Raw genomic sequence first — 13,017 nt, 5'->3', positions numbered from 1 at the left:
TGTGCTGACAGCATAGGGCTTGAACAGACAGGGCTTGAACCCACGAACCATGAGATCATCACCTGAGCCAGAACCAAGAGTCAGAAACTTAACTGACTGAGCCACCTCAGTGCCCCTGGAGATTATTATTTATTGGTAGTATGATCATATGTCCCATACCAGACAGTCCTGATTTACACATTCTAACCCAGCATACTTATCAATAGAATCCCTTCCACTCTCAAGAAAGTATCAGTTTGGATAAAGCTTCTGGTCACTCTACATGTCAGGCCAAATGGATCTTTTTTGCTTTCCACAACATGGAATGTCATACCATGGATGCCTCAACTGTAACGAATCACCCATACGTGAACATTTATTTCTAGTTTTTAACAACTAGAAACCATTCAACAGAGGGCCTCCTTGTACACTTATCTTTGAACTCCTATGAGGACACACATACACAGTAAGTTCCCAGCAGTGAAAATTGCTGGGCCTAAAGATTTATGTCTTTTACATTTTTTTCTGCAAAAATATTTTTATTTGCTTTCTAATTGAGGTATTATATTCTGTTGTATAAATATATCACAATTTATTTATCCACCTTTTACATTTTGAGCACTCTCGCCAAATACTTCTCCAAAAAGAAGTAACTATAGGCATAGGGACCAGCCCAGACCCTCCCACACCTCTTCACTGGACTTCTGATGGGCCAGGTCACAATCCCCCACCCCTGGCGACGGCAGGTTCTCATCTGGCTCCTCCCTTTCTCCTGCGGGTACCCAGCCCGCTTCCTCTAGAAGGCACTGCCTGGCTCCCCCACTGAGGCTGGGATGGGACCCCTTCCATACAGTCCCAGCACCTGCTACTTCTCTGATCACTGCACTCATCACATTGAACGATAATTTCGTCTTTAATTCCCATCTTCCCACTTGAACTCTATGTTAAGTAAGAAATTAACAAATGTTACTGTAACAAATGACCACAAACTGAGTGGCTTAAAACAGGACAAATTTACTATCATACTGTTCTGGAGGTCAGAAGTCTAAAATAGGTTTCCTTGGGGTAAAAACAAGCTGCGTGTAGGGCTGTGTTCCTTCTGGAGGCTCTAGATAGAATCTGGTTTTTTGGTTTTTCCAGCATCTAGATTCTGCCCCCATTCCTTGGCTCATGGCCGCTTCTGTCTTCAAAGGCAGCAATGGCCAGTTGAATCTTCCTTACATCACATCTCTCTGACACCAACTCTTCTGCCTCCTCCTCCTCCATTTAAGGATCCTTGTGATCACATTGGGCCCACCTGAGTAACCCAGGATACTCTATTTAAAACACTTTTTTTTACATTTATTTATTTTTGAGAAACAGAGTGAGACAAAGCGTGAGCGGGGGAGGGGCAGAGAGGGAAGGACACACAGAATCTGAAGCAGGCTCCAGGCTCTGAGCACGCGGTCAGCACACAGCCTGATGCAGGGCTCGAACCCACGACCCGTGAGATCGTGACCTGAGCTGAAGTCGGTCGCTCAACCAGTTGAGCCACCCAGGCGCCCCTACTCTCTCTATTTTAAAGTCAGTTGATTAGCGACTTTAATTCCATCTGTAACCTTAATTCCTTTTGCCATGTTGCATAGTATATTGACAGCATTCAAGGATTAAGACATGGACATCTTTGGGATCCATTATTCTGCCTACCACAACCTCCAAGCTCTGCGAAGACAGAAAATGTTTCATAGTCTCTGTTGTATCCCCAGTACCTGGAGCAGGGTAAGTATTCAATAACTGTTTCTCAATTCCCCGCTTCCTTCCCTGTGCTATTCTTGCAGGTCCGGTAAAGAGGGCTGGGACTAGGGCTCCACAAGAAGGCACTTTGGTGTCTACTCATCAAAGTGGGCTAGGGGCGCCTGGGTGGCTCAGTCGGTTAAGCGTCCGACTTCAGCTCAGGTCACCATCTCGCGGTCCGTGAGTTCAAGCCCCGCGTGGGGCTCTGGGCTGATGGCTCAGAGCCTGGAGCCTGCTTCCGATTCTGTGTCTCCCTCTCTCTCTCTGCCCCTCCCCCATTCATGCTCTGTCTCTCTCTGTCTCAAAAATAAATAAATGTTAAAAAAAATAAAATAAAATAAAACAAAACATAAAAATTCTACCAAAAAAAAAAAAAAAGTGGGCTAGAAAACCTCATTGTGGAGGCTGAACAGCCCTTTTCCAAAAGATAGGAGCCATATCATAGATGTCATTCAAGGCAGGGACCATGTCTTCTATATGTGTGTTCCCTAGCACGGAAAACCTGGCATAGTTTTCGAACTCAGTGTGTGTTTGTTGAGTGGGTCACGGTGGGACAGAAGTCCAATTGGGGCAGAAAAGCTAGTAACAAGGTATCCACTAGGGCAGTGAGTCAAGGTGAGAGAAGTAGAAGTCATTTGGGGGTCACTCCCATGTGACCACAGGTATCTGAAGCTGACAGGGGTGTATCAGTGAGGCCCAGATTGCTAGTGTAGAGAATCAGATCAGTGAGGAAATCAGCAGCCAGAGACAAGGCAGTGTGACAGCAAGAGAAGGGGCAGGGGCTGGGTTCAAGAACGTGGGTGTGGGTGGAGGTTAAAATTGAGGGAGAATATCAGGAACCTGCTGGAGAGTAGGAGCAAGCTTAACCATGCCAGCTTCCTGCTCCATACCCCCAGGTATTTATATCATTCCTCTGTGCCGAGAATCTTGACCTAGCCACACGCCCCTGGACACTGGATGGTGCCCATGGCATGGGAGCAGGAGCAGCAGCAGTGAGGGGCTCTGTCCCAGACATGAGCTGAGGACAATACAACAAGTGGCGGTCACAGTAGATACAGAGCCGAATATGACACAGTCACCATCCTTGGGAAATCACAATTTCGGGCAACAGTCAGGCACTAACCCACTATTATGCAAGGTAGTAGATTAGAATAAAAGGGGACTAAACTGAAAGTTCTTTAAAAAAAAAAAAAAAAGGCCTCATTTACTCTTCGCAGTAATCCATGTGGTAGATGTTATTTCCTCCATCTTATAAACGAGAAACAGGAGACTCAGAGAGGGAAGGTACTTTGCCCAAGGTCACACAGGTGGTAAATAGTAGAGCCAAGCTACAACTTTTCGATTTCTCTTACTCTCTCTGTTTTGCTATATTGCCGAGCACAGCACCAAGCACATAATTCTTAAGTTCTTGTACTTTGCACACATTTCTATTATAGCTCTATTTTAGCACTAAGCTCTTGGTAGAATAATCACATCTCGCTCATGCCAAACAGGACTTGCAACAGGATAGTTATATGTTTCTGAACCTCCTTCCCTACGAAACTATGAGCTCCTGGAGAGAGGAGCTTCAGTAGTCGCTCCCTTTGCTGTGGTTTTGCTTTTCATGGTTTCAGTTAGCTGCAGTCAACCGTGGTCTGGAAGCAGACGATCCTCCGTCTGACATAGCCACAGAAGGTCAGCTGTGGCCTAATGCTACATCACAATTCCTTCATCACTCGTTTCATTCCATCTCATAAGGTAGGTATTTTATCATCTTATATTATCACAGGAAGAGTGAGTACAGTACAATAAGGTATTGAGAGAGAGAGAGAGAGAGAGAGACCACATTCACATAACTTTTACTTTAGTATCTTGTTATCATTGTTCTATTTTGTCATTGGGTAAGTTGTTAATCTCTCATCATGACTAATGTATATGTTAAACATTATCATAGGTATATAAGTATAGAAAAAATAGTATATACAGAGTTTGGTACTATCCACAGTTTCAGGCATCCACTGGGTGTCTTGGAACTAATCCTTCATGAATAAAAGTGAGCTACTCTATATCCTCTTTACCTATTAGCCTCACACATAGTAGGTGTTCAGTAACTTGAAGTATGAATAAGTGAAGTTTAATAATCTATGCTATTATAATCTATGGACAGGATGGAGAACAAAGAGGTTCTGGGCTGAAATGGTGGGGACCCTCTTTTTCTTCTCAATGTTAGTATTGTGCCTGGCACATTAAAAGTACTCATGGGACACCTCGGTGGCTCAGTTGGTTAAGCGTCCAACTCTTGGATTCGGCTCAGATCATGATCCCAGGGTTGTGGGATTGAGCCCTGCATCGGGCTCTGTGCTGAACATGGAGCCTGCTTAAAATTCTCTCTCTCTGCCCCTCCCCCCACTCACGTGTTCTCTCTCTCTCTGTCTAAAATTTTTAAAAAGCATTCATAAACATTAGTTGAACAAACGAACAAATGAATGGATCCTGCATTTACATTCCTGCATTTTAGAATCCTAATTCTCATTATAACAGTAAAATCCTATCCACTCTGGGCAGTTCTAGAACCAGTAGAGATACTGTGTTACATTCTGGGGATCCTCCCAGCCCAAGGAATTTCACACTGTGTCTACAGAATACCCCATCTCCAAAGAGACTACACTTCAGTTCCAAGTAGTTGCACCACAATCATAAACACAACCACAAAGGGATAGAAACAAACCTCTATGAGTGGGAGGCCCAACTCCTCCCAACCGGGGGAAAGCATTTCTAAACAAACACAAAGGGGCTTACACCTGCTCCAGATCCTGCCAAAACAATACAAAGCAGACCCATGAAAGTCAGACTGTCACCAAGTGAGAACCCAATGGGGCCAAACAGGAAGTTTACTGGAGAAGAGATTCCAGGGATTAATGGTGGTCAGAGATTGATCTAATTCTACTGTCTTCAGGAAATATTATTGCACAGTCTAATGAGTCATACAGTTCAGGCACATCATATAGTTTTAAGCAGAGATGATAATAAGAATAACTGACTTTTACTGAGTGATTACTGACTACCAGGTTCAACACTAAGCACTCTTTAACATGAGCTCACTTTTCATGGCAGTCCTGAGACCTGAGACCTGCTAATACCGGACAGGGTGGTAATCAAGTCATGGGACCAGCAAGGTAGGTGAGAGAAAAGTTAAGGCGAACACAGTACGACAGCTCAGGGCAAGAAGTCCAGATGTCCACCGGCAAGAGACCCGGCACAGGTGTCTGCCAGACCCGACTCCTTAAACTGACGACTCCCAAGACACCAGGGTTATTTGAGGAAGTTTTCAAAAGACAGCTTTTTTGGGTCCTCCTAAGATTGACCAAATCTGAATTCCTTTTTTTTCTAAATGTTTATTTATTTATTTTTGAGAGAGAAAGAGAGCGAACACAAGCTGGGCAGGGGCAGAGAGAGAGAGGGAGACACAGAATCCGAAGCAGGGTCCAGGCTCCATTCTGTCAGCACAGAGCCCTATGCAGGGCTCAAACCCACGAACTATGAGATCATGACTTGAGCCGAAGTCGGATGCTCAACTGACTGAGCCACCCAGATCCCCCCTAAATGTGAATTTCTAAGAGCAGGGCTTAGAAATCTGTATTTTAACCTATATTTTTAAATATATATATTTAAAAATCTCTATTTTTAAAAAAGCACCCTGAATTAACTCCAATTTGTGTGGATGTATTTAATACACATAGGGCCTTAAGGAAAGTGCAAATGTTGAAGTAACTCAGGACTCTGTGTTGGCTTATTCCCAAACTGCTTTCCTTTAATACCAGCTCTACCTGGTCCCATGGCTCTGAAACCTCAGCATTCTGGTGTTTCTCTGGACCACACTCAGTCTTTGAATCTGAGTCAGTCTGCAACTCTCTAGGATTAACTTGACTCCCTCTGACATTTAGTGCTACCCCAGGTGCCTATGTCCTTCCACCCAGTCTTTGCATCCAGCCAAAGCTGTGCTGAGCCTCATTAGTGAGGGTGTGGGAAGGGACACTTTGGATTCAGAATACCAACAATCAGAGCATCACATAATAAGATGAGGGCACTATAAGGTCTGTCCCAACCAAAGACTTGATATCTACTTTCTGTTAGGAGAGGAATGAATCCCTTACGGTCCTGAGCCTACAGATAAGAGGATACATGTGAGGAGGAGAATGAGAGGTCTGAGCTTAAAGGTGGAGGTAGGATCATCTCAACAAGTTCTGAATCCTGTTCATGGGCCTTCCTTCTGCATCAGTAACCATCTCCACCAACCCCTGTCTCTGGTCTTTACTGCAGGCAAACCCCTCTGCTCATTCTTGGCAACCATCCCTGATACATAGACAAAAATAGGCCAGCTGGCCTCTGCGAGCACTTTGCCTTCACTGATGAGAAACAAACGCCCATTTGGTTTACTTTCCCTTCATATGTCCAGGAAGCCTCTTGACAGAAGATACTGGGAAGGTTTAGTAAAGGCCAAGGGTTTAAGTTTTGAAATCTAAACCATTTGACAGGCCCTGCGAAGGTGATGAAAGCCAAGAAACTTATGGTCAAGTTGAAACCCTCCTACTTTAGGTCTCGCTAGATGTGGTAAGACATTCATCAGGATTGCTTAAGTGCAGAAAAAAAATCAAGTACAGTGAAACAGCTTTGTGCTCTATAGAAGAAAGAACTTTCTACTAGAGCCTTTCATCAAGAGGAAGAGTAGGCCCTGGGGAGGCATGAAAATATTTTCACTGGCTGTGACTCCAACTCATTATCTATTAGCCATGCCACAGGTGTGAGGTTGGAACAAGATGACCTTTAAGGTATCTTCTAATCCCTAAATCCTAAATAAATGAATTATGAAATTCATTCATAAACCATGAACTTACAAAATTTTAATCCTAGGAATATTTTTGGATGTTTCAGTCATTGAGAATCCAAGCAGCCTCAGCTCTGAGCAATGTCTGCTAATCAGCTTTCTTTTTTAACACAGTATCTGGGGGCACCTGGGTGGCTTAGTCAGTTAAGTGTCTGACTCTTGATTTCAGCTCAGGTCATGATCTTATGGTTCTTGAGATCAAACCCTGTTTTGGTCTCTGCCTGCTTGGGATTCTCTCTCTCTCCTTCTCTTTCTGCCCCTCCTCTGCTTGTTCTCTCTCTCTCTCTCCCTCCCTTTCTCTCAAAATAAATACACATTAAAAAAATAAAACAGTATCTGTCTTGTACACATTTTTCCCTCTGTCTGAAACACTCTGACCCTAGTTATCTGCATGTCTTGTTCCCTCTTTTCCTTCAAGTATTTGTTCAGTTGTCACCTTTGCAGTGAGGCCTTACTAGACCATCCTATTTATCCAGCCTATCCTTTAATTGTAGTGTTTAGATCATTTATATTTAGTGTAATTATAGATACAAGTGTGTTTAAGTCTACTCTCTTGCTATTTATTTTTAATTTATTCTAGCTCTTCTCTGCTTCTTTTTACCTCCCTTCCTGCTTTTATTTGTATATAGCAAAACATTTTTTAGTATTCCATTTTAGCTATTTCTCATGGGGTTTTTGTTTATTTTAGTGGTTTCTCTAGAAGTCAAAATATATATTCCTAACATCACAACCATATTTTGAAGTAATATTATAATATTATATCACTTCATGTACAGGTAAGAAACATACAGTAATATATTTACACCCCTTTCTGGCTTCCGTGCTACTGTTATAATATGTTAATTATTTCTACATGTTATAAGCCCCACAAATTCTTAATTTTTGGTTAAAAGTCAATTGTATGGACTCACTGAACTCCTATTCAATGAGTTATAATGTTACTATTTTTTTTTCTTTAATCTTCAAACTGTCCCCCATTTGGTCAGTAGGAATCCCTTCATGTTATCTCCTGTGTCCTTTCGATATGTTAGTACTTTGTTACTTCTGGTAACAAGCCCTAGGCTCATCTTATACTTCCCTGCCCTTACCCTGAAATCAGCCATTTCTCCAAGAAGTTTTGATTCCTTTTAGTGGAAGATGATCATCATAAGCGAGGATCTGGGTACTCAGTGTGCTCCTTCCTTCTGGAGTGTCATTTATTGCTTCTAGGCCTTTGTCCTTTCAATGGATAGAACTCGGAAATTATAAATGTAAATGTAAATATAAATAAATATAAATAATATAAATATACATAAACATGCACATGTGTATCTATTTCCATATCTATCTATCAAAAACCATGAGATATAACCAATGCCTCCAATTCCAACCCAATATCGCAGGGTTTATCTTCCCCATTCCATACTTGTAACTCCCTTCACTAACAGGATTGGCTTTCATTATCCTGAATATATTACATATTTGCTTAGTCCACCTGTATGTAACCAATGTCCTGGCTGTTCTGGGCCCAGTCCTTGGTCCTTAAGTCCCACTGATTTCCACCAGTGACATCAGGGCTGACTTTTTGTCCTTTGCCCCCCTAATCTCTGCTGGCCATGTTGGGGCAAAAACCTAGGCCCTGATGAAGGACTCAGTAGCCCTAACATAGAAGCAAAAGAGACGGCTGGATTGATTCAAGAGTGGTGGCCGGTAAAGAAGATGCAATGGGAAAAAATCAGGGACCTTGGATGCTAAGAAGGCCACAGGATATGTCACAGGTTTCATGCAGGATGTAGAAGAAAAATATGTCAGGAGGCATGCTGCATTGGTTGAAATGGAGGGGTGAGAGCACTGGAGAGCCTGATAAAATCAGAGAATAGGTATGGTGGGAATCTGGGAAACCCCGTCATTTCCAACTAGTTAGCCAAATGTCTGATTGTATCTACACGTGAACCACACTACAGTGATTGCACTGGAACTTTTACTGTCAAGTGGGTCACATCCGGGAGAGCTGCCATTAAACGTTTTTCCAAACGGGTTGCAGGTGCTTCCCCTCCAGTAAATTAAATCCCTAATAACAGAACTAAAGGAAGCACATGTACACAGACTGAATATAATACTGGCCCCCAATCAAAAATCATCAGGAAGTCAAACTTCAAGGCAAGCCCCTGTCCTGAAATGACTCTTTCATGATCAGATAGCACAGGTATCAAAGAGAAAAGGCATAGATGGACCTTTGGCCAGTTCCTGAACCCAGAAGGTCTGAGGTTCTGAGAGACCACCTGGAAATTGGATTGGTTAAAATCAATAAATGAGTAAATAAACCGGAGCTGGGCTTTGCAGACCCAGTAGGATTTCCGTCAATAAGAGGGAGAAGGAGTAGAGTTCACATGAGAAGCAACTAACTCACGGATCTAAAGCGAGCCACAAACACACCAGAACCGTGTGACAGAACAGTAGATACATCTGCTCCACTGGATGTGACACAGGTCAGGGCCTTGGCAGAGTCAAGTCTCCATCCAAAGCCAGGCGCTTGGTGCCACTTGGCAGTATCTGTGTTGTCAGTTTCCTCCTTTCTTCCCTATGATGGCTTTTCAAAATCTCCCCTCTCAGAAGATAGCCTTACTGGCTTCGGTAATAGACATCAAGACTATCAGTCATGAACTTCCTTGATCTCCTTCCTCTGCACCTACAAATTATTGCATCAAAATTTTTTTTATTATTTTTTAAAGTAATCTCTACACCTCTGTTTAAGTAATTTCATGACCCTGAGATTAAGAGTTTCATGGTCTAGGGGCACCTGGGGAGCTCAGTCAGTTAAGCATCCAACTGAGGCTCAGGTCGTGATCTCACAGTTTGTGAGTTCGAGTCCCGCGTCATGCTCTGTGCTGACAATTTGGCCCTGGAGCCTGCTTCAGATTCTGTGTCTCCCTCTATGCCCCTCCCCCACTCACGCTGTGTCTCTCTGTGTCTCGAAAATAAATAAGCATTAAAAACAAAAAAGACTTGCATGCTGTACCGACTGAGCCAGCCAGGTGCCCCTAAATTATTGCATTTATATCTATCTATTCACAACTTCTTTCCTTCCCGATCACAGGAAGACACGTCCTGTCCAAGGCTAATTCTTCAAACTGCATTCCAACCCCTTTTCCTTCTCCCTCCCCAGAAACATTGTTGCCACAGTTATCACCCTCAGCACCTTTCAGGCTTTTTCAAAAGCCGTGAACAGGCAAATGTCTGTCCCACCAGAAGCACATGAAATTTTCATCCTATACACTTTAGCTATTTCCTTTTCTTTATCTTTTCTTGAATAGCAACACTTTTTTGTTGTTGTTAAATATCATTTTACGTGTTTTTCTAATTATAAAAGTAGTACACGTTCCTTATAGACTATTTGCCCAAAACTGTACTGAAAGACCTTTTGTAATCCTGCCACTCATTCTTGGGTTTCCATGTATATATGGCTGTCTAACACTTCACAGCTGATATTTTGCTGAGTGCTTTCTGTGTGCCCAGCTCACCGTGATCCAATGAGAGACTTACCCACAGATGTGCATCGAGTCAGTGGCATAGTCTAGATTCAGTCTTTGCAAGTCTGGCTTGAGAGCATAAGCTCCTAAATTAGCTCCGTATGCTTCTAATTTACACCCAAATCAGAATCATATATAATAGGCAGAGGGCGAATTTTTCAGTACCACAAAATAATGTTTCAGAAATGTGATTTCTAAGCATAACCAAGATTTTCAATATAATGGCTGGCCAGTCTCCAGTCAGCTGTCAGCCCACTGGCACTTTTGCCCTCATCCTCACCGCTCAACAACACACACTGAGCCCACAGGGCTAAAGGCAACCTCTTTGGTGCCAAATCCAACGGACACTTTAGAACCCTTCTCTTTCTTGACCCCCGAGCAATATTTGAAACCATTGTCCCTTCCTTCCTTCTGTCATTTAGTCAGTAAGTATTTATTGAGCGCCAATTATATTCTAAGCACAGTGCCAAGTATCAGAAACTTCCTTTTCTGTTGATTTCCAGGACATATTCTCCTTTGCTTTCCTCCTCCTTCTCTGACCATGTTTTCTTAGTCTCAAACTTCATGTCCCCCTGGTCCTCAGCCTCATGTTAGGGTCTTCACCAGGGTCTCTCCGCCCTGGCTGTGCCTTAGAATCACCTGTGGCACATGCCTGGAGATTCTGATTCGGGGTGGAGCCTAGGCATCAATATTTGAAGATGTCACATGTCTTCCACTCCACAGTTGATTTTCCTCCTGTGTTCCTCATCCCAGGAAATGGCATACCTCTCCATCTACTTGCTGAAGCTGGAAGCCTTTCCTTCTCTTCCTCTTCCAATCAACCACTATGTCCTGTTGATTCTATCCACCTTCCACATGTCTCCATCTCCATTGTCATTACTTACATTCAGACCATCATCATTTCTTAGCTGGATTATTGAAAATACCCTCCCAGTTGATCTTGCCTCCAACCTTGCCTCACTCCAATCTCTTTGTTATTTTTGTTGTTCCACAATGAAAATAACTTTGCTGTTTCTTTCCTGATTATATAAGTAATACATGATCAATATAAAAATAAGACAATCATACCAAAATAAGGAAGAAAGAAAATGATTACCTGAAATCTCACTACCCTGAGATACTTCTCTTCCTCCGTCAGCTTTTTAACATTGATCAATCATATGAGAAAAGAGTCTGAACCTTGTCTCTTGCTGGGATTCAGATGCCTCAGGATGGCCCTCAGGGAGGGAGAATTTTAAGTAGGAACAAAGAGGGCTCAGAAAGAGTGAATATATAATTGGAAATAAATGGTACAATATCATAATGCTGTTTTGTTCTGAATAGAAGACACTTAAAAATTTTTTTTCTATACCTTCCCTTCTCTCTCTTTCTTTACTTCCTGCACCCCACCCCTACGCCAGTTAATCAATGCTAAGAACTTGGTATGTATACTTCCACTTCTCTTCATGCTCACATTATCGTATATTGTGTTTGCCTCCTCACAACAGTGACCAGCTACAGAGGTTTAATTCCTTGAGGTTTATGCTTATATGAACAAAGCCCAGGGCTCTATAAAGTGATCAGGGAGCCAGGTTCCTTCAAACTGTCTGCCTTGTGATCTTTCACACGGTCATATCTTCAAAGCCATAAAAATGTTTGTAAAAGTGCCAGCTATCACATTCCCATTTCAGATAAAAAAAGAGAATACCACTCCCCAGCCCCAGCCCCAGACGTAGCAGCCAACGAGATGTTGATGCCCAAGGAGAGCCGTATTGTCATTATGAACTCCTTTTCAAGAAGGGAGCGACGATAGCCAAGGAAGACATCCACATGCCTAAACCCCCCGAGCCAGCAGACAAGAATGTGCCCAATCTTCACATCATGAAGGCCATGTAGTCTCTCAAATCACAGGGCCACGTAAAGGAACAATTTGCCTGGAGACATTTTTGCTGGTATCTTACCAGCCAGGGGTATCCAGTATCTCTGTGATTACCTCCACCTGCCCCCTGAGATCGTGCCTGCCGCTCTGTGTCACAGCCATTCTGAGATGGCAGGCCAGGGCCCGAAGGTCTGGAGGGAGAGAGACCTGAAAGACTCACCTGAGGGGACACTGACAGAGACAGAGACAGAGACAGGGCTGTGTCCCTTGGTGCCAACAAGGAAGCTGAGGCCGGAGCTGGGTCAGCAACTGAATTCCAGTTTAGAGGTGGATTTGGTCATGGTCAGCCACCTCAGTAAAAGTGGAAGAGATGGTGTTGTGTTAAATCTGTAGGCAGAAAAAGAAAAAAGAAAGAAAGAGAAAGAAAAATAAAGAGGAAAGAAAGAAAGAAAGAAAGAAAGAAAGAAAGAAAGAAAGAAAGAAAGAGAGAGAGAGAAAGAAGGAAGGAAAAAGAAAAAAAGAAAGAAAAGGGGAAGACCAATAGCAAGAAAGAGCTTCACCAAACACTCAGTCCAAAACTCCCATTATACCTCATTGGCCACTCCGATCTGCAAGACAAGGCAGGAGAAATGTACACACACACACACACACACACACACACACACACGCACATGCATATACACACACATACATGCTAACACACAAAAGATGTTAGGGTTTTTGTTTTGCTGTTAGCAGCAAAATTGAATTGGAGGACATATACACTGTTGCATACAGCTCTTCGTACTTAATCATATTTAGTGGAAATGCCTCCAAGTCACTAAGTATAGATGCAGCCTATACTTTTTAAATGGCTCCGTTACTCCCCATGGTATGTGCATGCTATAATGTATTCAATCATTCCCCTAATGGTGGGCATTCACTTCTTTTCAGTGTTTTGCCAACCACAAACAACAGCAAAAAATACCTTTGTACATGTATCTTTTCTACCATGATTTATTTCTGTAGACTAGATTCCCAGCAGGCGGATTGCT

The 13,017-nt window shown here is 42.9% G+C and overlaps 1 pseudogene; it reads left to right on the top strand.

The window, feature by feature from the left end:
- The first annotated feature begins 8,083 nt into the window (after positions 1-8,083).
- On the top strand, positions 8,084-12,374 carry LOC131495374 (small ribosomal subunit protein eS10-like; annotated as a pseudogene).
- The last annotated feature ends 643 nt before the right edge of the window (positions 12,375-13,017 follow it).

This window comes from Neofelis nebulosa, chromosome 15 (assembly GCF_028018385.1).
Source record: "Neofelis nebulosa isolate mNeoNeb1 chromosome 15, mNeoNeb1.pri, whole genome shotgun sequence".
NCBI lineage: Eukaryota > Metazoa > Chordata > Mammalia > Carnivora > Felidae > Neofelis > Neofelis nebulosa.
This window is presented reverse-complemented; position numbering and strand designations above follow the sequence as displayed.